The sequence below is a fragment of the Mirounga leonina genome, unplaced genomic scaffold, assembly GCF_011800145.1.
Source record: "Mirounga leonina isolate KUSES-001 unplaced genomic scaffold, KU_Mleo_1.0 Mir_204, whole genome shotgun sequence".
NCBI classification, from domain to species: Eukaryota; Metazoa; Chordata; class Mammalia; order Carnivora; family Phocidae; genus Mirounga; species Mirounga leonina.
Window position 1 is genome coordinate 18616052 of NW_023270513.1, and position 24973 is coordinate 18641024.

The 24973-nt window shown below is 38.4% G+C and overlaps 1 protein-coding gene across 3 annotated transcripts in view; it reads left to right on the top strand.

Moving 5' to 3' along the window:
• The first annotated feature begins 13749 nt into the window (after window positions 1-13749).
• The window catches only part of PCDH11X (protocadherin 11 X-linked), a 350990-nt gene continuing 339766 nt past the window's right edge, over window positions 13750-24973 (top strand). For 2 of the 3 annotated variants that reach the window (XM_035028835.1, XM_035028836.1), the window contains exon 1: window positions 13751-14119. The gene's annotated coding sequence lies outside the window, so the exon portion shown is untranslated. Of the gene's footprint in view, window positions 14120-24973 lie in introns of all 3 variants that reach the window. The other variant, XM_035028834.1, reaches the window with a different exon arrangement.

The following is a 24973-nucleotide window of genomic DNA, read 5'->3' on the forward strand; positions in this document are numbered from 1 at the left end:
TTTGTATCTTTGGGGTAAATACCCAGTAGTGCAACTGCTGGATCGTATGGTAGCTCTATTTTCAACTTTTTGAGGAACCTCCATACTGTTTTCCAGAGTGGCTGCACCAGCTTGCCTTCCCACCAACAGTATAGGAGGGTTCCCCATTCTCCACATCCCCGCCAACATCTGTCATTTCCTGACTTGTTAATTTTAGCCATTCTGACTGGTGTGAGGTGATATCTCATTGAGGTTTTGATTTGGATTTCCCTGATGCTGAGTGATGTTGAGCACTTTTTCATGTGTCTGTTGGCTGTTTGGATGTCTTCTTTGGAAAATGTCTGTTCATGTCTTCTGCCCATTTCTTGATTGGATCATTTGTTCTTTGGGTGTTGAGTTTAAGAAGTTCTTTATAGATTTTGGATACTAGCCCTTTATCTGATATGTCATTTGCAAATACCTTCTCCCATTCTGTCGGTTGTCTTTTGGTTTTGTTGACTGTTTCTTTTGCTGTGCAAAAGCTTTTTATCTTGAAGTCCCAATAGTTCATTTTTGCCCTTGCTTCCCTTGCCTTTGGCGATGTTTCTAGGAAGAAGTTGCTGTGGCTGAGGTCGGAGAGGTTGCTGCCTGTGTTCTCCTCAAGGATTTTGAAGGACTCCTGTCTCACATTGAGGTCTTTCAACCATTTGGAGTCTATTTTTGTGTGTGGTGTAAGGAAATGGTCCAGTTTCATTCTTCTGCATGTGGCTGTCCAATTTTCCCAACACGATTTGTTGAAGAGACTGTCTTTTTTCCATTGGACATTCTTTCCTGCTTTGTCAAAGATTAGTTGACCATAGAGTTGAGGGTCCGTTTCTGGGCTCTCTGTTCTGTACCATTGATCTATGTGTCTGTTTTTGTGCCAGTACCATACTGTCTTGATGATGACAGCTTTGGAATAGAGCTTGAAGTCCGGAATTGTGATGCCGCCAGCTTTGCTTTTCTTTTTCAGCATTCCTCTGGCTATTCGGGGTCTTTTCTGTTTCCATACATATTTTAGGATTATTTGTTCCATTTCTTTGAAAAAAAGTGGATGGTATTTTGATGGGGATTGCATTGAATGTGTAGATTGCTCTAGGTAGCATTGACATCTTCACAATATTTGTTCTTCCAATTCATGAGCATGGAATGTTTTTCCATTTCTTTGTGTCTTCCTCAATTTCTTCCATGAGTATTTTATAGTTTTCTGAGTACAGATCCTTTGCCTCTTTGGTTAGATTTATTCCTAGGTATCTTATGGTTTTGGGTGCAGTTGTAAATGGGATCGACTCCTTAATTTCTCTTTCTTCTGTCTTGTTGTTGGAGTATAGGAATGCCACTGATTTCTGTGCACTGATTTTATATCCTGCCATTGTACTGCCTGTAAGGTGACCGTTACTGTATATGGTATCAACATTTTTTACTTGAAAACGACTATGCACAGTATTACAACAAACATAAAAACAATTCAGAGATTCATGGGTTATTATTATCTGCTAAAATCTAATTATTCTTTATTTCATAAAATAATCTCATTCACTTTAAGTGAATTTAAATTATGATTCATTTTTTCTTCTCAGAGCAGATTGTAAATAATAGCACAGAATTTCAATTGGAGTAGATAAAATTGTTTGATTAATTAAAAGTTTGACTAATATTCCTTTTGTGTGAAATATACTTAGCAGTTCAAAGTGGAAAAAAAATCTAATCCTGGGAAGGATTTTCATCATAGAACTTTAAAGAAATATTGACTTGACAGTTTCCTATTTTATGCTCAATTCAAAATTCCATTTCATTTGATTTCTCAGGAATTTCATATATCCTTTAAACATGAAAGATGATTATGTGAGAAGAAAAATGTCTTATGACCAGAAACCTGAAACAAATTCTATAATTTCCAAGATTATAAGGAGCACTCCTAGTTTACTGAGCTCCATATTGTACAGATTGTCTGCTTTTTGTCCCTTAATTAAAAGACTAAAATCTCTTTCTCATATGTATAAATGTTTTGTTTTAATTTTCCCCAGAGTTGTGTATGTGATCAAGAATAATATTCTAGAAGGCTACAGAAATGATTACAAGGGTGCCTGGGTGGCTCAGTCGGTTAAGCGTATGCCTTAGGTTCAGGTCCTAGGATAGAGCCCTGTGCCAGGGTCCCTGTTCAGCGGGGAGCCTGCTTCTTCCTCTCGTCCCTATTTGTGCTCTCTGTTGCTATCTCTGTCTCTCTCTCTCTCAAATAAATAAAATCTTTAAAAAAAAGAAATGATTACAATTTTTTCAGAATTAAAAATTGAAATTATTTTGTAGGCCTAAATTAATGCACTCAGTAAAGACCCAAACCTATAGCTTCTATTCCACTTTTAAGGATATTTTTAACTTACTGTGGAAAAATAAAAGGGAGGTCTTTTGACATGGATAAATAAGAGGTGAATCACGGTATTGAGGAGTCTGAAGTTTATATACAGGGGCTCTCTTTAACAAAAGGATACAAAACTATTAATACAAATTTGGTTTAAATAAAATGTTAATTTATAGAGAAAAAATAATCACAACAAAGCACGAATTTATAAAAGCTGACATCACAAACTTCGAAAAATCCAAGAGAATAGCATATGTGTGTTAACAAATTGCTTGACATATGTCTACAATGCTTTTTTTCCCCAACATTTTTGGCTGCATATCATTTGATTATCCCTTCATATGACAATGATTTTCTTTTATTTTTTTAAAGATTTTATTTATTTATTCATGAGAGAGAGAGAGGCAGAGGGAGAAGCAGGCTTCCCGCAGAGCGGGGAGCCCGATGCGGGACTCGATCCCAGGACTCCGGGATCATGACCTGAGCTGAAGGCAGATGCTTAACTATCTGAGCCACCCAGGCGCCCCTGACAATGATTTTCTAATATCAGGTCTCTTCTGAGTCCTATACAAGTGAAGGGCCTTAAGCTAAAACTTCATTAACTTCATAGTAAATCTGCCTCTATTTATATCAGTCATTTGATCACTGTGTGGCTGTTCAAATGACCTAAACTAGTGACAACATGCTGTTTCAAAACTACATATCTATATATATAGATATCTATAAATATCATTTTATCTATGTATGCATATATATACACACACGGACTATATCTCATGCTATAGTTGTTCTGTAATGCTATATATATATATATATATATATATATATATTCTATAATGCTATATATTAATATATATATTTATATTTACTCTGGAAAAGTACATATAGCATTCATTTTAATTTTGGAATGTATGTGAGGTCAAATGGCTCTTCAGGGAAGATATAAGTTATATGGTAGGAGGTGGAGTGGAAAAGGATATTTATATTCTGCAAATAAATTGAGATTACAAATCCCTCCTCTATGTCTCCCTCAATTAATGGGGCTGTACTCAGCATTATATAACTCACTATCTAGATCTATAAAATACAAGTGAGATGGAAAGGCTATTTAAGGAATTAATTTGTGGGGCGCCTGGGTGGCTCAGTCGTTAAGCGTCTGCCTTCGGCTCAGGTCATGATCCCAGGGTCCTGGGATCGAGCCCCGCATCGGGTTCCCTGCTCTGCGGGAAGCCTGTTTCTCCCATTCCCTCTCCCCCTGTTTGTGTTCCGTCTCTCGCTGTCTCTCTCTTTGTCAAATAAATAAAAATTTTTAAAAAAGGAGTTAATTTGCCTAAAATGTGCCTTTAATATATAGTTCTTCATTAAAAATTTGTTTATTAATGGGTGAATGAACCAACAAACGTGTGGGTGAATAATACAACTAACACTATCTCCCATTTTCTTTTTGCTCAATGACTGTTTCTCTTTCATTCTTACGTCCATAAATTGTTCTTCCTATCCACAGTTTTGAAATGGAGTCTGGTCTGCTTTGAGCAGCAGCACATCAAGGCTAACATGAATGTTAATAGTATAACATAGCTATATGCAGTAGGATTAACCTCATCACTATGGACAGACAGATTTGAAGAGTCCAGAGAAGTGCTCTCCAAAACTGCTTAACAGAATTTTTTTATACTATTTAAAAAGGGTTCCCTGGTTGAATAAACTCTCCATAAGCCCCTGCTGGAGACTAACCACACACATTGCATATTGCAGACACAGGTGGTCCTTCTCGAGATAAACCTGTTTCACCTCTGACAGCACCCCTTCCTCCCCCAAGTCCAACATGTTCTTCTTCTGACCCTTAGAGAGCTTCAGCCTCAGCACACACACCATCTCTGCCCTCTCCCCTCCAGGTTGTTTTTCTACAGTACTGCCTTCCCTCCCTCAGGATTTTCAGGTTGCCCCTTCTTCATACCCCTTCTCCTTCTCCTCCCCCCGGGGGCCCAATCCAGGTTACTAGTTTTCACACATGCCTTGGAGACAAAAGATTATCTTCTAGTTTTTGGATTTCTTTTAATTTATTAGTTGAACAAACCAAGTTAATTTTGTTAAAAGAGTTTATTGAACTAAAATATAGAGCTTCTTGGTAGAGCAAATCTAGTATAAGAACAAAGATACTGTTTATCTGACAATTTTACCAGTCTAGACTGCATCTCATGCCATAGTTGTACTGTAAAGTCTAAGAACCAGGCACTACATTTCAGAGGAAATTTTAATTTACTTAATTTTTTTGCATTGTTAACCCGGAAAGACTTTAGAAGAAAAAAAGACTAGAATGACACAGAGTTAAAAATAAGTTTAGTAGAAACTATAGTAGCATTTAATTCTCCATAAATGTTAGCTTATAAAAATAACTTACAAATACAGTTTAATACTTTTAATATAAATATATAATTCATGAGGTCCTTGACTAAATTTGAAGATATATATTTCACTGTCTATATCACTAATTGATATACATTTCGAAGTTACCATGCAACTTCTCTTGTAAATGTTTTTTAAAGATTTTATTTATTTATTTGAGAGAGAGAGAGAACATGAGCAGGGGGGAGAGGTAGAGAGAGAGAGGGAGAAGCAGGGAGCCACATGCGGGACTCAATCCCAGGACACTGGGATCATGGCCTGCACTGAAGACAGACACTTAACCGACTGAGCCACCCAGGCACCCTTGTAAATGCATTTTAAAAATATTATTGCCTTTTCAGAAATCCATTTAAGCTCCCCACCTCAAGTGATCCTTATTTAAAAAGGGGCAATTTTAATAATTCATAGACCATTTGGAAACCTCTGTCATTTAACAAGTTTATGACAAAGTTAATTTCACATTTTTTGATATTTTATTGAAATTCTTCTATGATTGTTACATCCCTATGGTTACTTTTGTAGAATAATTTATAATTGATAAGAGTGGAAGTATGGGTGTTAAGTAATTCAGTTGTACTGTTCAAAAATTATAAACATTTTTGAATAACACATCATCACTTGTTTTGGTGAATTACAAAAGGCTTATCATCATAGCCTACTCACTTCAGCATCTTCCATAGAATAAATGGCCCAAGAATGTAATACATAAAATGTGAGGGTAGAGTCCTAAGTTATTTTGGTATTTACAGGACAGTTCCAAGAAGGCTGTCCTGTTAGGATCATGACGCTCAGCAAAGCAGGTAATATTTCATTGATATTAAACCTAGGGCACCAGGGAAATGGACCAGTGTAAACTAGGCAATGCTCCAGTTGAGCATCAGAACCTTCACACAGGTACTTGCAGTGGGTACTAGAGTGCCACTCAGAATAACTGAGGTAGATGGCTAATTGTACAAATTAGATCACTAGAATTGGACTTGGAGTAAAACTTGTATTTGTTGGATTCACCTCAAGACACTGAATACTAGTTCTGAAAAGACAATGAATTTGAAAACCCATTAGACTTTTAAAGGATTCTTTGATATGACAGGATTAGGTTCAGTCTGAAGGTAAAGCTCCTTTAGTGTTTTGAACTCCAGTAACAATACTAGAGAAGATGGAGCCTACTGATAACAACATTCACAGTAGAAGGAATCCAGGAACAGTATTTTATTTTCATTGCCAATTTTGTTACACTTTTTTTTTTCCCCTTAGAATGAGAACACTCTATGCTCCAAACACTTTTCCTTCACTACGTAGCCTGTCAAAAAAGACAAGCACAACACAATCAGTCGTGTGCCAAATTGCATCTGTGGTTTCACTTTTTTTTAGAACTTAGTCAACAAAGAACAATTAAGTGAAAAATTCAAGACATCATTTTTTTTTTCTTTTGCATGAAAGTAAAATGAATCACTGCTCTTCACCTTATTTGAAAGGAAATCTAAAAGAATAGTGGAGACCAGCTGTGCTTTGGCAAATGAGAAGAATTCTTGGTTTTTATATTCTATCCAAACACAGAAACTGACATTCAGCTAAGTTTCAGTAATGATAAAATAAAAACTCTCCAATCTTAAAAGAAAACAGAAATTCTACATTGATTATCTAAACACATGTCTAATCATTTAAAATGAGATATCAGCAACACCCTAGTCAAAAAAACTGGCTCAAAGTAGCAATCTACTAAGCACAATGTTGATTAAACCACAACCACAGTTGTTAAAAACAAAAAAAAGTAAAGCAATTTTCTACATGTTTCAATCAAATACAAAGTATATTTGTTATCAAAAATCAGAAAATATAACTGATTTCATAAACAATACAAAGTTCATAGTCATATCTTATAATAGAAATAAAGAGGCTTAAAAATAAAGAAGGCTCAGAGTGGTATGATATTAGCCTAGAACTTTTTTTTTTTTATTTAAAAAAATGTATATTTTTATCAATGCCAGTATATTGCTTTGGAAAAATTACGTGATTAGTTTCTAATGCGTGTGTATTTCCTAAATTTAGAGCAGTAGCTGGCACCTATTTCCTGAGGAGATGACCACATAGGAGTTTTGGTAGAATGGGAAAAAAATAAACTCAATCTCCATGTTAAAAGAAACAACAAAAAAGAATTCTGCCTTCCTCAGCAACCAAAACCTTATTGACTCTTTCATCTCGCCAAGCAACTCCTGAATAACTCAAGTTAAAGCCCGTCCTAAGGAAAACAGGACAGAGACCATTAACAGCATTATGATCATTCTGTGCTTTAAAAGACACATTTTTCCCAGCTCGTGTGCTTCCATCACAATATAGGCAAATAGCACACAGATGAAAAGCCACATCCAATACAGTTTGCAACTACTCATCTGTAGAAAAATGAGAGTACAGTAGGAAAAACAGATTCTTTACTAGGAACAGGAACCTTGAGGGCAACACTACATACCTTTACTTGTTTAATTGCATTAATCAGAGGCTCAGTGCTTCAGCAAAGTTCAGCTATACACATGAGGCCATAATTCCCAGGCTCCTATGAGAGTAATTCAGCGGCAGTTTCTGTCCACAGCAAGTGTGTATAGCTATTCAAGCCTAGAGAGAGAGCAAAAAAAAAAATTATATGGCATGATTACCAAGCAATTGTCCTACCTGTATTTAATTACAGAAGTTGATGGAGGAGTCAGGAATTCCTGTTGAAAACTTTCCTTCATTGAAAACACTTACTTGGGTATTTTTGTTTCTCATTACCCCTCTTTGGGCTTTGATAGTTTTTCTCAGAGTAGGGAATCATTTCAAACTTTTCCCAATTATTTGCCTGAGCATTATAACAAACTTCTAATATTTGACTATTTTGGTAATGTTGTAAGGCTAGTCCCAGGAATAAAAACAAACAAACAAACAAACAAAAAAAAAACTTCCAAAGCACATCCAGGAAGGAATGGAGAAATGTTAGTTTCATTTCACAGGTATGCCCTTTACAAACTCTTATCACCTATAGTGATGAAGAGGGGAAAGTGTTGGAAGACTTTTTTCATCCTTCTAAGCTCTCACTAACAGTACCCTCTAGTGTCTCTAGTTGAGCAATGCTTTTTGCCACCAGTTAGGTATGGTATTTCTACAGTAAAACTGCTGAAGACATTAGAGTTCTATAACTTCCAGGTTTTCTCCCATTCCTGTATCTTTAGCTTCTGCTGAAATTCATTTGCCCTCTGTGTACCTGCACTAGTTGCAGCTTCATTTTCATTTATGACTTGAATGCCTCCACACTAGAAATATCCACCAATTAAATGTAAAAGTGTCTGTATAAATTATGATAGTAAAAATGCTTGGAATTGAGAAAGTATTTCTAACTCTTCAAAACACTATTATACACATTATCATTTTTATATGTCACAATACTGTTCCTTCCCCTAGCAGCACACATGTATGTTTATTGTTTTTAGAGAGAAAAGTAGAATGATTTCACTTGGGATAAAAAATAAATAAAAATACTTGCTGGATGAACACACCCAGTCTTGTGTGGAAGTGTGGAATCACTATATTGTACACCTGAAACTAATATTACACTATATGTTAACTAACTGGAATTTAAATAATAACTTAATAAATAAATAAAAATGAATTCTTAACTAAAGTTTTCTCTTTAGGTAGTCCCTAATCCATTAGAGTTTAAGTTTCTTTCTTTCTTTCTTTCTTTTTCTTTCTTTCTTTCTTTCTTTCTTTCTTTCTTTCTTTCTTTCTTTCTTTCTTTCTTTCTTTCTTTCTTCTTTCTTTCTTTCTTTCTTTCTTTCTTTCTTTCTTTCTTTTAGAAAGAGAAAGGAAGGGAGGAGTAGAGGGAGAGAAAGTCTTAAGCAGACTCCACGCTGAGCAGGGAGCCCAATATGGGGCTTGATCTCATCACCCTGAGATCACAACCTTGAGATCATGACCTGAACCAAAACCAAGAGTCGGAGGCTTAACCGACTGCACCACCAAGGCACCCCTAAGTTTCTTTTTTAAAAAAATTTACTTAACGTCTGTATTTCGGAACTCTTAGAGAGTGACAACTTTTTAGCTTAATGTCAGATACTGTGCTAAGAACTTTAGGTGCATTATTTTATTTAAATATCACTATAATAATTTGAGGTAAATAAGGTTATTATGTGCATTTTTGGGGGGAAAGAAATTGAAGCTTTTAGGATAGCTCATTGAAAAATATGTATATAGGCACCTGGGTGGCACAGTCAGTTAAGTCTCTGACTCTTGGTTTCTGTTCAGATCATGATCTCAGAGTTGTGAGATTGAGCCTTGTGTTGGGCTCTGCACTCAGCATGGAATCTGCTTAGGTTTCTCTCTCTTTCTCCCTTTGCCCCTCTCCCCTATGCACTCTCTCTCTCTCTCAAAAAAACAAATAAACCTTACAAAAAGGAAAACATATATAATTCAAGCCACATATGTAATTTAAAACTTTCTAGCAGCTACATTTAAAATATTGAAAACAAAAAGGTGAAATTATTTTTAATAATGTTTAACCAGTTAGTCAAACTATTATCATTTAATCATAGAATTATATAAAATATTAATGATATATTTTACATATGTGTATATGTGCATGCACTAAATCTTCAAAATAAGGTATGTATTTTATACTTACAGTGCATCCCAGTTTAGATTAGTCACATTGCAAGTGCGCAATAGTCTCATGTGGCTAGTGTCTATCTTATACAATACAGGTCCAGAGATTAATTTGCCCACAGCCACAGAGCTAAAAAATGCCAGAGCCAGAACTTCAAATTTGGTCTAAAATCACAGTTCTTTTATGAAGCACTGGGCATCACTGCCTCCTACTAATTGCAATTGTTGCAGATGGTTAAAATTAAATATGAAAAAATATACAGAATGTAATTCATCCAGTATTACAGTTTTATGGCCACATGCCCACCTACTTTCTCAATAACAATGATTATTCATAGACTATAACATTTATGTGCAAAGTTCAATGCAAGTTGTGGACAACACAAAGATGAATGGGATTTTATGCAAAATAACTATCACTTGATACAAAGTACCATTCTCATTTATCTGGATGGCTTGTGCATTCTCTGTGCAACAGAATACATGGAAGTCAAATTACAATCACATTGCTTGATAAGGGGTAATTCAATGCAAGGGCAACTGAAATCTCAGAATATTTGATTTGCTTCATCAATCTCATATCAGTGGTGGTTTTGCTAGTGAGATGAAAATGAACATGAATGGGAGCTACCAAATTTCATCTCTCTGACTCTTTTTTAACTAGGTTTCCATGGCTGATTTAAGGACTCACTCTTTGGAGTACACATCAGAGTAGACCAGCTGGGTCTTCTTCACATTAACACAGTATTTCTCAGTTTTAATCAATTCTTACCAGCCTGAGAAACATCCTTACTCATTGAAGTATTTTAAATCTCTTCTCTGATCCAGTCTATAATTATATAATGGCTTCATAGTTTAATCTTCACAAATTAGACAGATTTCCATGTTTCTAGGGTACACATTACCATAATTTCCCTTTTCTGATTTTAGCAGAACCCCAGATCAAGTTCCAAGTTGGAACACTGAACAAACAAAATACAATAAATGTCACCGCTCCTTCATGGTATTTCCTCCAAAAAAACAAATTCCTACAGTATCCTTTTAACTTTTAAGGGCTTTTGTTAATTATATAGTTTTTAATGTAAAGCAAATTCTGAAAATGTGTAGCCACACAACTGGAGGACCATATGCTGAGTGTCAGCATAATGGACTGGATATGACATGGGTTTGAATTTCCCAACTCTCTATACTTTATATCTATAGAACCTTGGGCATTTTATCTAGCCTCTGTGAATCTCTGTTTCCTTATTTGTTAAAAAAAGAAAATGAAGCTAATAATAGCTATTTCACAGAATGGTTTTGAGGATTAATAAGACAATGTATATAATATTGATGGTGCATAAAAAGCATTCAATCAAAGATTCCTTCTTTTTGTATGTAAAAAGAGTTGAGTCCCCATCAATCATTTTAGAGTTAAAGTACCAGGAGGAGAGCTTTTGCCACATGCCCTGGCTTTTGGTTATGCCATTGCTCATTGATGCCACCATCAGACAGAACACAGGAGAAGAGAAAATGGGAAATATTTTCATTATTTTTAGATGTGGATTTCTGTCATTTTAATAAACAAACTGCATTTCTCAGATGATTTTCTGATTTACTTAGTTTAACTGTTAGTCTCCTTGGTCTGTAAGTAATGTTTCTACTCTACAGAGATAATTTTCTATTGGACTGCACACTTAAAACTAAATGCTGTGCTGTACATTATAGAATAATCCAGATTAACTATAAAGCAACCATGTAGCTGAATTTAGAAGTTATACACTCTGGGGACGCCTGGGTGGCTCAGTCGGTTGGGCGTCTGCCTTCGGCTCAGGTCATGATCCCAGGGTCCTGGGATCGAGTCCCGCATTGGGCTCCCTGCTCCACGGGGAGCCTGCTTCTCCCTCTGCCTCTGTCTCTCTCTCTGTCTCTCATGAATAAATAAATAAAATCTTAAAAAAAAAAAAAAGTTATACACTCTGAATGGAAATCCAGAGTCTGTTACTCTTCAGCTCCATGGTCTTGTGCAAATTATCTGTCTTCTATGAATTTCAGTTTCAGGAACTGTAAAATGTAGATAATAATATTAACCTCTTGAGTCTGTCAGGATGATAACTAAATGCTTCATAACAATCACTGATTAGTTCTCTCCTCCTGCATTGAATTTAGATGGAAATTTTAAGAAATCAGTTAATTGGTATCTAAAGTGGATGTTATATTTTAAAACTATGGTCTCAGTATTCCATGTTCACAATTGTTATTAACTTATTTTTTTAAATAAGGTATCGTAATAAAAATTTAAAAATGAGGGAAGTTGAAAAAAAAAATAAAGTTGATGTTATAAATGATTATTAGTGCCCCGAGAGTGCCTCCATGGCACTGTCTTCAGACTGTCCTGGATCAGTCAGTGATTTTATTTTCATTGAGTTCCTGCCATCCTCTATGGCAGAGTATTATCCAGAAGCGCAAACCCTAAGAGTCAGAACTGTAACCACTTGATAGCTTCTAATTTCATCTCAAAGACATTTTCCTAGTTTCCAAGAAGAGGACAATGCATGTGCTGAATACTATGAATAATGAAGGCAGAGTTACAGGAGGAGTAAAATGTAATAGTAAATACTTCAATGTGTTCTCTCTCATGAAGATCACACTGAACTGTGGTGCTAATGAAACTCTCAATAGTAGATTTACATGTAAAATAAATAAATAAATAAATAAATAGCAAAAGGAAAAGGAAAGTGATATGAGGATTATTTGAATGAAGGTTTTAACCTTCAAAAAATATCAGAAATTGGAAAGAAGGCAGTTATGAAGATGGGAATGAACATACTAGGGAAAGAAGTCATAAAGATTTGCCCTTCAATGATTAAAAAAAGCGCAAAACCAAAACAAACACCAAAAATTTTCCATGAAGAAGCTATTAGAGAAAATCAACTCATGATAATTAGCATTTTTCCCCTTCTTGATGTTCTACCCTACGCAGATGCATTCCCTCTTTCATTCAATAGACAAAAAATAAAAATGAATAATGTGCTCTTGGCACCCAAAAACATTATCTACTTTTACTCTTTTTATTTCAGGTAAGAAAGTCTCCTCCTCAAGACAAAACAGAGCACTAGAAAGATAAATCTTTCTCTTGGTTAAACATGGAAAATGGATTTTTCCCCCTAGAACCCAACACCTTTCTGAAGAGGAATTTACTGGTTCATTCTCTGGCCTCTGGATAAATTTAAGGACTCACTCTTTGGAGTAAAAATCAGAGTAGACCAGCTGGGAAGGTTTTGGTTGTTGCTCCTCTTTTAATCCCATGACTGGGACGGGGAAATTAGCCCTGTTTCTAATACCCACGACCCAGCAGAGGCATAAACCAGCCACACTGCCCCTCCTTGCTTTAGTGTTCTTGAGAAACCTGGCACGCCTTTGCCCGACCTGGCGTCACTAACCAGGCAGCTGGAGCGCTCTGGCAAGCACCAGTCTTGCGGGCTCAAGGCTGGCTTCCTCCCTCTCTTGCATCCTTTCCTACCTTAGAAATGGTGTTCTCCACACCCGCAATGCTGCCGGGTCCCAGGCAGCAAAGCGCTGCACCTCACTAAAGCAGCCCGAGGCCACCGACCTGCTTACTCTCCTATGTACTTGTTGTCTGGGGTAGCCAAATGCTTGATCTCCCTCTTGTCCCTCTCTCTGCCACCCCCCGGACATCAATCTGAAAGGCAAGCTAGGTACCAGACCTGGCTCACAGTTGAGTACGATATATGCAGACCCAGTCTCTTGGCTCCAACTGCGGTTTCACGCGGCTCTTGCCCCTACTTCCACCAGTTTGTCTTAAGTATCCTTTGTATGAGAAAATGGTGCTTTGAATGCTTGTTCTCTAGCAGGGCCATCAGGGGGGTCAGGAGAAAAACACACACAACAAAAATGAAATAAAATTTCTGCAAGATAATGTGAATGAGTTAAACCTAAAAGGAAGCCAAGACAGCAGCGAGTGGAGGGCCGAGAGGAGCAACGCATGCCCTAGTTCTTACTCTGCAAAACCCGCAGCCCGAAAGCGGCGCGTTTTCCCCAGCAGCGGGTCCGCACTGGAGCGAGCAACCAGCACACACTCTGCCGCCTTCAGGGGGCGGCAAACAGTACTTCCTAAGCTTACCGCCGTCTCGCCCCCGCCCTTCTCCCCTGATTCCCTGTCTGCCGGGAGGGGCCGCTCCCGGAGCGGTGGGAGATGTGGGATGCAGACAGTGGGGACCAGAGGGGGTTACCCAGCTGTAGGTAGGTGCTGCGCCATCCCCTCCCAGTAGGCGGCCCGGACCCGGGTTTACTTCTCCCCTCACCCCCGCCCTCCACTTACTCAACCCCCCTCCTTTCCCGCTTCTTCCCCTCTATCTAGTCCCTCCCCCTCGCCTTTGAAAAGGGCTGGCTCGGCACCGGCTCCATGCAGTAGATGAACCGTCAGGGTAGGAGGATCTGCGAGCCCGCTCGAGCCAGAGCTACACGCAGCGGCCCGCGTGGCAAAGCAGAAAGCAAGCTAACTGAATGCGCCGAGTGACATTAGCAGCGGCGACACAGGCCGCCCAGGCAGCCCCGGCGTCCTGAACAGCCTCAGAGGCAGCCTCCACGACTCCAGCTGCTTCAGGGACTGTGAGCTGTGGCGGTTGAGCGCGCTACAGCAATTGCAGTCTCGGTGGAGCTAGCGAAAGCCTTTTCTCTTTTTTACTTACCATCTCATTCTGCTGTAGAGGCTTCGTTCACTGGGTAAGTATCGGGTCCGGGTGCCAGAATAGAGTGCGGCCAGTGAGGCGTGAGTACCGCACTTAGTACGCGGAGGCTTCCCGCTGCCCACTCCTGGGGTCTTGACTATGACAAGAATGATTTTAGAGACGCTTCTGGTGTCCTCCCTTTCCTCTTCCCCCATATGTTCCCTGGAGGTAAGAGAAAGAGCAAATCCCACAGGTGAGCGCAGATAGAATATCTTTTAGGCACTGCCACCGCTTGGCTTGGCTTGGTTACTTTGAGAAAACTCTCACTTCTGTCAGAAAAGTGTCCACTCATGAATTTCCCCGACATTGGCCCTGCAAAAAGGTCTTTCACTTTAACAGATACAGTCAGCTTCAGCCAGGCTGAGGGAAACTCTAAGATTGGGGCAGATGCTGAAAAAAAGATCATACCCGGGACTCTGGCTAGCCTGGCAGAGCGGAGGGAGCTGTGCGCTTGTATCTCTGGGGGCTGGGGGTTTGGATCCCAGCCACGCTGGCTCTAACCTTTGGGGGCCCGACCCTTGGCACAGAGTGAAGGAGAGCGCAGCGCGCCACGGAGCGCGCAGGTTCCCCGGGCCGTTCTGCCTGGTGCTGGCCTCCCCGCCTTTCCTTCCCGCCCTACTTATGGAGCTGTGCTCAGCCAGCAGCATCTGCTGAATGTGGAGGTGGTAGGTGTGGAAAATTCTGCCTAGCTTTAAAAAAGAAATTTCTTATAATCGTACTGAAAAATATACTTTCCTCATTAAAAAAAAAAAAAAAAAAAAGACTTGTTCTAAGAGCGTAGCCGAACGTAAAAGGGTCTCTCTCTCACTAAAGAAATGACTTTTAATCCCTTAGCCAAAAAAAGTCACAAAACAGCAACAAAAACAAGACCGCCCACCTAGCCCATAAATGAATAGCGTTTATTAAGACAGAACCTAAAAACAGTTCTCTCCAGAAAAGAATTATTTTTTTTAAGCGCGTAGCCATAAAACAGCCCTTTTTCTCGAAAATGAATGCCTCAATAAGGACGTCATCAGAAAAGGTGACTTTTTAAAAGCGCATAGTCGCAAATGGGTGCTTTTCTTTAGAGACTTTAGAAAAGCAGAGAGGCAGGCTGCCCTCGGTTGGAGATAGAAATTACATATGAACGCTTAGCCACAAATTGACTTCTTTTCCTTGCCAAAAAGCGGGGAGGTCCCTTTCCAAGAGTGTACAACGGGAACCACTTCCTTTCCTCCCCAAGGAAACACTTAGAATTCAACTGAAGAGGGCCTCTTCATTTCCATATGAATTATTCCAGGTTTTACCACTTTGGCCGCCATGCGGTTTGGGGTGGGGTCGCCCGGGTGCCTTTATGGAATGAGCGTGCACACGCATCTGTAGGAGGGTCCTCGCTTCTCCGAGTGGGGTGCCCTTCCAAAACGTTGGCTGGGGGCTGGGAATCGAAACTTGCGCCACTGCGGCACACCCACAAAACAAAGACCTAAGAAGAGAGTGGCTAGCACAAACGAATATTTATTTAATTTTATTATTAAATAGCGAGAACAAAACGAAAGCAAGTCCTTGTGTGCAAATATCTCATGATGGCATTTAATCCTAGCACAGGAGCTGTTTTTGTATTGAGGAAAGTATGCGGAAGGAAGTGTTTAAAAATTGGGATAGGCCGGGAAGCGGGTAGAAAATATGCGGAGGGGGCGATGGTTTTGGAGGAGTGCTTGCGTACTCTTAAGTGCTGCAACAAGGAAACAACCTGAGGATAGTGCAGAGAATTCTGAACACAGCGCAACATCTGAGAAGGTAGTTGTGCTTTAGGACTAAAGCGACTCTTCCTCCTTCCATAAAAGGTTAAAACAGGTGTGACTCGGAAAAAAGAAAAGGTTACTCGCGGGCACCTTCTGAACTTGCTAAAGACTAAATAGAATTCCACTCTTATTTGAAACAAACTCGCACAATCACGGCCGGAAATCTAAGCCTCAGGGCTGTCCTTTAGCCTGCGTATTTTGGGGGTGGGATGGGCATGTGAGAGCAAGTAGAAGTAACAATATTTGTAGATGTTTCCCCCTTTCTTGCCTTTGTCTGGTTAATCCGAGGAAGTGCGGACGATATGCGGGCGGTTTTGATGAATGAACCAAGAGACAGACGCGCTCAGGTCTAAAGATACCTTTCTCCCTCTGCTAAATTAAGAATACCCTCGCGCAGCTCGCAAGGGCTGAGTCCAGCCACACTGCCACCGTGCTGCTTCTGCCAAGAGGTAAAGGAAAGCCTCCACCAGCGAGGCCCAAGAACCTTTTTCTCCAGTCGCCTTCGCCTGGGCAGCCCCTCCTTCTGGCAATGATGTCAGCCCATGAGAGGCAAGGCCAAGAGAAAGCCGAGCCTGTAGTCCCGGTCGGGAGCGCGATCAACCCTGCCCCGCGCGCTCCCGGTACGCAGCCGCCCTCGCTGCCTTTGGGCCTCCTATCCGCGCTCTAGGTCTCCGCCCCTCCTTCCAGCTCCCAAAAGGCGCACCGAGACCTGGGAGGCGGTGGAGACTAGTGCCGGTTGGGAGTCAGGGGCTTTGAACCTCGGGATCAAACACAGATTGAGGATCTCCCCTCATTCTTTTACTTCCCCTACCCCCCCCCCCGTTCTCTTCCCCCTTTCAGTTTACACCTTAACTATTAACTGTGAATTTACTTATTTAGCGGCATTTTAGAGGGCACGTTCTTCGGATAAAATAATAATAGTTACCAGTGTTAAATGTCCTCTGTTTTCTCTCCTTCCTGGGTGATAAAGGAAGGGGGATGTGAAGACCGGCGTCTCTAAAATCCCGTGGCCATCTTTTCTCCCTAGAAAGCGAAGAGGGCCTTCTTGGCAAAGAAATGGTGCGGCGGGGAAGGGGGTCAATCAAAGGCGGTGGCGCTGTGTGAGGAGTCCCCTTCACTGAAAGAGGGACTAGAGACTGGGAGTTGTGAAAAGAAAGGTTCTAGTTGCTGCTGCTGCTGCTGCTGCTGCTGCAGAGGAGAGGCCACCGTGCTCCTTATAATGAGGATGCACAGTCCCTGGAGACCGGCGCGCCAAATCGGGAAGATTCAGGAATAGGATTTTTTCAAGACAGAAGCCCGTTTAGGCTTCCTCTCTTAGTTTGCTTTTCTCATTTTAAGGAGCAACCCACCTGTTTTCCTGAATTTGAGGCTAATCCTTTACCTCTGGTTGCTGACAATCCTTACTTTAGTTTTGGGAGAAGGACCTCAGCGCGCAGTTGGAGAAGGTTGCACAGGGCAAAAGGGAGGGGACCTAGACGGGATGTAGTTAACTGGGCCTCAGAACCTGTTACCTTCCCAAGGAAATTATGTTCAGAGAGGATCACAACAAACTGCTTACTTACTGTATGTTGGTTTGGAGGCAGGTGGGAAATTTGGGGGAAAGGAAGCAGTAGAAAAGAATTGCTATGTTTTGTAAATCTAGGATTTTGTTTTCTTCTAACCTTTGACAGACAGCTTCCCTTACGTGGTATATCAGAAAAGTCAGCAAACAAACTTGTTGTGCGTTTGAAATACAGAAATGGGAAGGAAACACAGACCAAGCATAAAAACACAATCATTTTCTAAAGTTCAATTATTCGCTGAGGGTTGAAAGGAGTCTTTTTTTTTTTTTTTTTTAATCACCCAAATGCAATTCTGATGGACACCCAAGAAGTGTTGGTTTGGGCAGCTGGAATCCCTGGCAGAATGGATTCCAGGTTTCACACTATTTATTCTCTTGGTATCCAAAACTTTGTTTTTTTGCAAGATAGAAATTCCTGATAGAGAGCTTCCAGAATGCTGGTGGCAGGAAGAAATCTGGTAGAAACTTAGAAAGCAGAAAATTCTCCTTTTCTCTATGCAAATCGTCCACAACAGCCTTATCCAGGATTTGTAAGGTTCTTGGGGTAGGAGGGGAGCCACACCTATAAGGAGACTTTACATTAACCACTGGCTTTAGCCTACTTTGACAAAATATGTATGGCTGCCACATTTTCTATCAGTAGGAAGGGAAATTATTCAGGGGATGAAAGTTTGAAATCTAATTTTCTCCAGGAATCTTGCTTCACATATTTTAAAGGAGGTGTCATCTGTGTATTTATTTACCAAAGTATCCATAAACATTAATTAGTCATCTACTGTGTCAGACAATGTGCTAGGCTCTAGGAATACAAAAGAGAATATGAAAAGGTGGCTTGATGCCTCTGTGAGCCAGGACACTCATAAATTTAAATACAATGTGATAAATGTTCTAACTGAGCATAATGGAGGAGAAATTAATTTTTGTTAAGAGATTGAGAAAAGATTCATAAAGAAGGTGTTTCTCTGGCTTTGAAAAATAAGACATTCCTAGGCAGTGGCTAGCCAGGAAGTAGACCTGGAAGAGCCTCACAAAGACTAAGTAAGGAAAAGTGAGAGCCTGATGTCCCACTGTGAAGTTAAGAGGTATGTGTGTATTTTGTAGACATAGGCCATCTTTAAAGTTTTTTTCAAGCAAATATGTTAAAAACAACAAGCAGGTTGAGGAAATTGGGTAGTAGGTGGCACACAATAGAAACATTTTTGTTGTTTGTCTTTAAATGAGTATTTGTTTTTGTTTTTGTTTTTGTTTTTAAAGATTTTATTTATTTATTTGAGAGAGAGAGAATGAGAGACAGAGAGCATGAGAGGGAGGAGGGTCAGAGGGAGAAGCAGACTCCCCGCCGAGCAGGGAGCCCGATGCGGGACTCGATCCCGGGACTCCAGGATCATGACCTGAGCCGAAGGCAGTCGCTTAACCAACTGAGCCACCCAGGCGCCCCTTTAAATGAGTATTTGAATAAATTAATGCATTTGGAAAAGAAAGTGGAAGCAAATAAGTTAAAAATATACTGCACTGGGGAGGGTATGTGCTCTGGTAAGCGCTGTGAATTGTGCAAGACTGTTGAATCTCAGATCTGTACCTCTGAAACAAATAATGCAATATATGTTAAGAAAAAAAAAAAGAAGAAGAAGAAGGTAGCGGGAGGGGAAGAATGAAGCGGGGGAAATCGGAGGGGTAGACGAACCATGAGAGACGATGGACTCTGAAAAACAAACTGAGGGTTCTAGAGGGGAGGGGGGTGGGAGGATGGGTTAGCCTGGTGATGGGTATTGAGGAGGGCACGTTCTGCATAGAGCACTGGGTGTTATGCACAAACAGTGAATCATGGAACACTACATCTAAAACTAATGATGTAATGTATGGGGATTAACATAACAATAAAAAATAAAAAAATATATGTACTGCAACATCCAAAAAAGGGGAGGAATTAATGAAGAGGGCCTAAAGTAAATCAGTATAACTAAGAAAGAAAGGAATGCTAATTTGGGGAAGAAAATTTATCTTTAGTCATAATCATCTATCCACTATATCTTGATACTCATCTCATCTTCCTCTCCCAGGCATCCAAGTTCTCCATCTTCCACCATGAAAGTAAACTTCTTAAACCACTTGCAAGCACACTTATCTTCATTGCACTCCATTTTTCATATATTGCTCTGCATCATCTCTCCCACCCTTCCCATTTCAGCTTTCTCTCTACCCACAGTCAGTCCCTTAATCTTGGCTTTTTCCTCCCTTTAGGCCCAACAAACACCGCTATTTCTATTCTTTTTCCTCTGCTTCTCTGTCTTCCCTCCCTGCTTCTTCTCTACGTTATCTACCTAAGTTATTTCTCCACTCATCCTCATTTTACCTCCTCCTTCCCACTAGCTACCTTGCACTCTCTTCCCCTTCAGTGACCTCAAAGAAGTTAAAAACAAACAAACAAACAAACAAACAAACAAGGAACATCTTCCTCAAACTCAGAGATTTATGAAATTTTCCTCAGCAAGATTTCTTGCTATCTGTGTGTGTTTTTTGCTATTTTATTTCAAACAATATTTATGATGGAATTCCTTAGATTTGTTATATTTTTCGTTATGCCTGAAAATATCTGTTTTCCTTTGGTTACAACTAGGGATTCAAATATTGTACATTGGGGAATCCAAATTTTCTGAATTTCTCACTACACTCTCCTGAAATTGTTTCTCTGCATCCCATCCTTTCTGGTATGTTCTCTTCCCGTTCTTTTATGTTTTCAGTAAATGTTTCTTTCATATTTTTATTTCCCTCTCCTTTTTGCCTTGTGGCTCAAATTTATATATTTTGATAGGGTGTCCCCCTTAGACAACCCCACCAAACACAGACACACAGGATTTTAAGGCCTTTGTCAAATCATGTTCATACCAACATATACAGCTACCATGTCAATCTTCTTCAGAGGCAAAGGAACCCTTGTTTTTGTTTTGTTTTGTTTTGTTTTTACTACATTCTTAGAGTTATTTTTGTGTGTGTGGAAAAGGGACAATTCTTAGATCGTCCATATTTCCACATGTAGTAGGGTTGGCTGAACCTTTACTGGGAATTGGGGAGGGAAGAAAGAATATGCTGTAAGAATAGATTCATTCTTTCATCAATGACATATTTAACTTCTACTTTTGGGAAAAATAAAAACATATAACTACATTTAATTGGATTGACTTTATATTATAATATTCCAAATTACATGTCATTTTCTGAGCGAGTTCTATTATCTGAAGATGTTATTGATCATTCAGTATCCAGAATGAAGAAAACTAGGTAAGATGCCTTGATACTCCAGACTAGCTTATGATGTTCACATTAATCTAATCTTATCTGAAATGGTGTTATTTTTCAATAGAAGTTTATCATGAAGGCATCGTCCCTAAAATGTGGTTATCTTTTTTTAGGAGAAAACATCAAATGACCTATATGCCATGGTCCCTTAAGATTTACACCCTTGCAACACTAACTGTAAAGTACAGGTTTATTACAGGGAGAAAGCTATTTTAGGGTGAAAAGTATCTTTTGAGATTTGGTGACATCTGTGGAAAGACTGCATTCTCATTATCAAACAGTAAAAAAATTGGATAAAGAGTTTTCCAATCACAATTTTCGAATTAGAAGAGTGACTTGGCATAAATCATAAATGCTTCTATTATCTTTTGCACTTCAAAAATCCTCAACTAATAAGGAGTTAATATGTCCTTTTAATTGTCTTTAATGTGTTAAGCATCAAATCAGTATAATAGATTTTGAAAGTGAGAGTGATGATGGCTATAGTTGTCATTTCCAGCCCAGATCTGAAAGAATGATTTTTTTTTCTACCTAATCTTCTCAACTCAAATGTGTAGATTTGGGAAGACAAAAAAAAAGGAAAGGGAAAGAAACAAGAGACTAAATCCTCCAAGATAATTTTTCTCTCTTTAATAAAAACTATTTTAATGCAGGATCTTTAATAAAAACTATTTTAATGCAGTTACAATGTAGCTGTAAAGTGCTGCCTTGTATTTGCCCTGCTCAAAATAAAGCTGTTACCTTTCTAGCCCTGTCCGCCATGGTGCTTAGCAGCCAGGGATGCATGGTCTCAGACATGTTTACCAAGTAAAACACTGACTTGAGGGATGCCTGGGTGGCTCAGTCGTTAAGAGTCTGCCTTCGGCTCAGGTCATGATCCCAGGGTCCTGGGATCCAGCCCCACATCGGGGAGCCTACTTCTCCCTCTCCCACTCCCCCTGCTTGTGTTCCCTCTTTCGCTGTGTCTCTCTCTGTCAAATAAATAAATAAAATCTTTTAAAAAAATAAAAACTTTTAATTAATATAATATACATTCTAGCATGACAGTAATAAAAGTAATTTGCTGATGAATTTTAATTAAACTATATAAAAATTAATTTCTTTTTAAAAATCTTTAAGTGATTAGAATACAGGTTGAGATTTGTACTGATTTTACAATTCATTTATTGTTATCATATGAAATGAAAATAAAGCATTAAGATTTCTACCACACTTTTGTTTCAATTCATTCTCCTAGTCTAGTACCTTTAGTTTGTACAGTATCCTATATTTATAGCATTTTTATATTTATATCATTTTGAAAGTATATATATTAATGTTGTGTCAAAAAACTTTGAGTAGAAAAAGAAGGAATGGTTATACCTATTTTTTTTTCAGTGGGAAAACTGAAGGTCAGAAATCAAATAGGCTTTCCAGATGGTAAGAGGGGAAGCGTATACAGGATTGTTGGTTTTCAGTCTCCAAACTTGGACTTTTCCCAGCATCTCATCTTGCCTTTCATTTCTTTGAGTATATTTTCTCAAAGTTTTGAATGTAAAAAACAACAAAAAAATGCTTCTTGTATTAAAAAATAAAGATCTTAAAGACAAGTATGTTCAAGTATATTTAAATGAGTTTATCAATTAATGGGCTACTTATGTCATATTCTCCTCTTATTTAGAGTCTGTGTGCACTAACCCTGTAAGAATTATATGGTAAAAATAGTAAGACTATTGAAATTTAACAGTACACAACACAGAGACACATAAACTTCCTCTATTTTATTTATAGGAAGAATTCAAATTATGGCATATCATAATGATACTCCATAAAGTTTAAGTTTACTTAATATAACAAATATTTTGTGTTATATCCTAATTCAGTTTTTAGAAATCTATATTTTTTATATAAGAGTAATTTTAGGGAATATTTTTCAATGATTTTTTAGTATTGGTTTTCTTCTGACATGCCATCTGTGAAGCAACATCTTTGGGAATTAACTGTGTATAGGTTTGGATCATATCAAGCAAAAGGACATTAAGCTTCCAATATGCAAATCATTGTTGTCTTCAGGCTTCTAAACTTTATCCCATGGTTTTTAGTATGGAAAGTGTGAGCAAAAGTTTTATTTAAATTGTGTGAACACAAGGTATTTTATGATTTATATTTTATTAGTATCTAGAGAGTGATCTTGGGCAGCTAACTTAATTTCCCTGGAGTACAATTTTCCCAAAAGTAAAATGAAGAAAAGGTAAATTATTTCAAGTCCATTTCCAATGAAAAAAAATATGATGTTTTACAAAAATCAATAGTCATATAAAACATTCTTTCTTTGCCCCGTGGTACTGCAGGTATTACCAATTTTACTGCATTGATCCATTAACTATTAATAACTAAAAAAGTATTGCTTGCCCAGTATTATATTTCTTTAGAGTGAGGGTTGGACTATGAAGGGTGATCATTAAAGAATTTAAAGTAGTACCTGCTTTGAGAAGCTCACATTCTGATTGGGCAAAACCAATGAACAACAAAAATAGCAAAGTAATATATAGTCACATCAAATTAAATTCAACATACATTGAGTGCCAGCTGGTACATTGCGATATGCCAAGTATGGTCCAGGTTTTATAAACTCTGGAAGTAAAGGGGACCAGAAAGATCATTTGGTCCAAACCCTTCATTTTACAGTAAGTAAACTAAGGGTATAGGAGTTCATGTAAGGCATTGGGTGATAGCATTAATTAATGTACTCCACAATCTTACCTGTTTCCTGCTTTGCTTGAATGCAATAATAGTTTTCTACCTTATCAGAAAGTTAAATATATCCAAGACTTGTTTATTTCTTTGGCTTTATTAAGCTCAAAAATTTCCCAATTTGATTCAGATATGGAAAATATTATGTTTTCCACATTTTCTTTTATTTTTTATTATGTTATGTTAATCACCATACACATTACATCATTAGTTTTTGATGTAGTGTTCCATGATTCATTGTTTGCGTATAACACCCAGTGCTCCATTCAGTACGTGCCCTCTTTAATACACATCACGAGACTAATCCATCCCCCCACCCCCTCCCCTCTAGAACCCTCAGTTTGTTTCTCATGAGGAATTCTTAATCTCAAGAAACAAACTGAGGGTTGCTGGAGTGGTGGGGGGTGGGAGGGATGGGGTGGCTGCGTGACTATGGACTCTGAGAAACACATTTTCTTTTGAATTTAGATTATTAAAAATGTCTTTATTGTGCATATTATGTTATAAAACATGCAAAATGAAGTTTTGACATGAAGGCTAAATAAATAAAGTATCAAGGCATTAAATTATATAAATACTTTAACTCTTTAAGAATGACGTGAAAACCCATTTACTTAAAATGCCAAGCAATATACATTCCTCAAAGGATAGTTTTATTTTTATAAATTCATATTTACCTAAAGACTTAGAAGTACATTTTCTGGAGGTTTATATATAATTTGGGAAAGATTTTAACTTTGGTCTGCTTGCTGCATGATCTTATTGCCCATGCTGGGGTATATGTCTGTACGTTAGGGAATAAAGGTCAGGTAAAGGTAGTCTGGCAAAATATGCCAAAGCAAAGTTTTGATTTCTTCCCTGAATAAACTTAGACTGATTTATTTTACTTTGTGGCAGAGGGAAGGCTAGGGACTGTTTTTCAGTTTAGTGTGAAACATGCAACCTTTTTGAAACTGCCTAGGCCGGCTTCTCTCTCTCACTTCTAATATATATTTAGAATATCTTAACTGTTATTTACTAGTTTTTTTGCTAGTTTTACTTGGATCATGAAACCTCAAGAGCATGTGAATACATTAAAATTTTAAAAGAAAGGCTTAACAATGGGTAATAAACACACACCAACACACACAAACTAGCAGGATGAAACTTCTACATGGGAGCTTGCTTTATGGTCATCAGGCAAGATTTCCATTGTCTTTCTCTTTACATCAGAAAAAAAAAATTGCTCAGTTTAACACTGATATTTTAGCCTTCAGTCAGGCACCACAGTTCTTATAGCATCCCTTGTCTTGCAACTTTTCTTAGTCCACGAACTCTCTTTTAACAAAATCTTCGGTATAAAGCAGTTTCAATTATGCCAGCCATTATATAATGTGAGAGTGCAAAGCAGGATTATTTGAGGAAGGGAATTCGAATCCATTAAATATCATATGGCTTCTGAATCTTAGAATTGCATACAAGAGTAAATAAATATGGG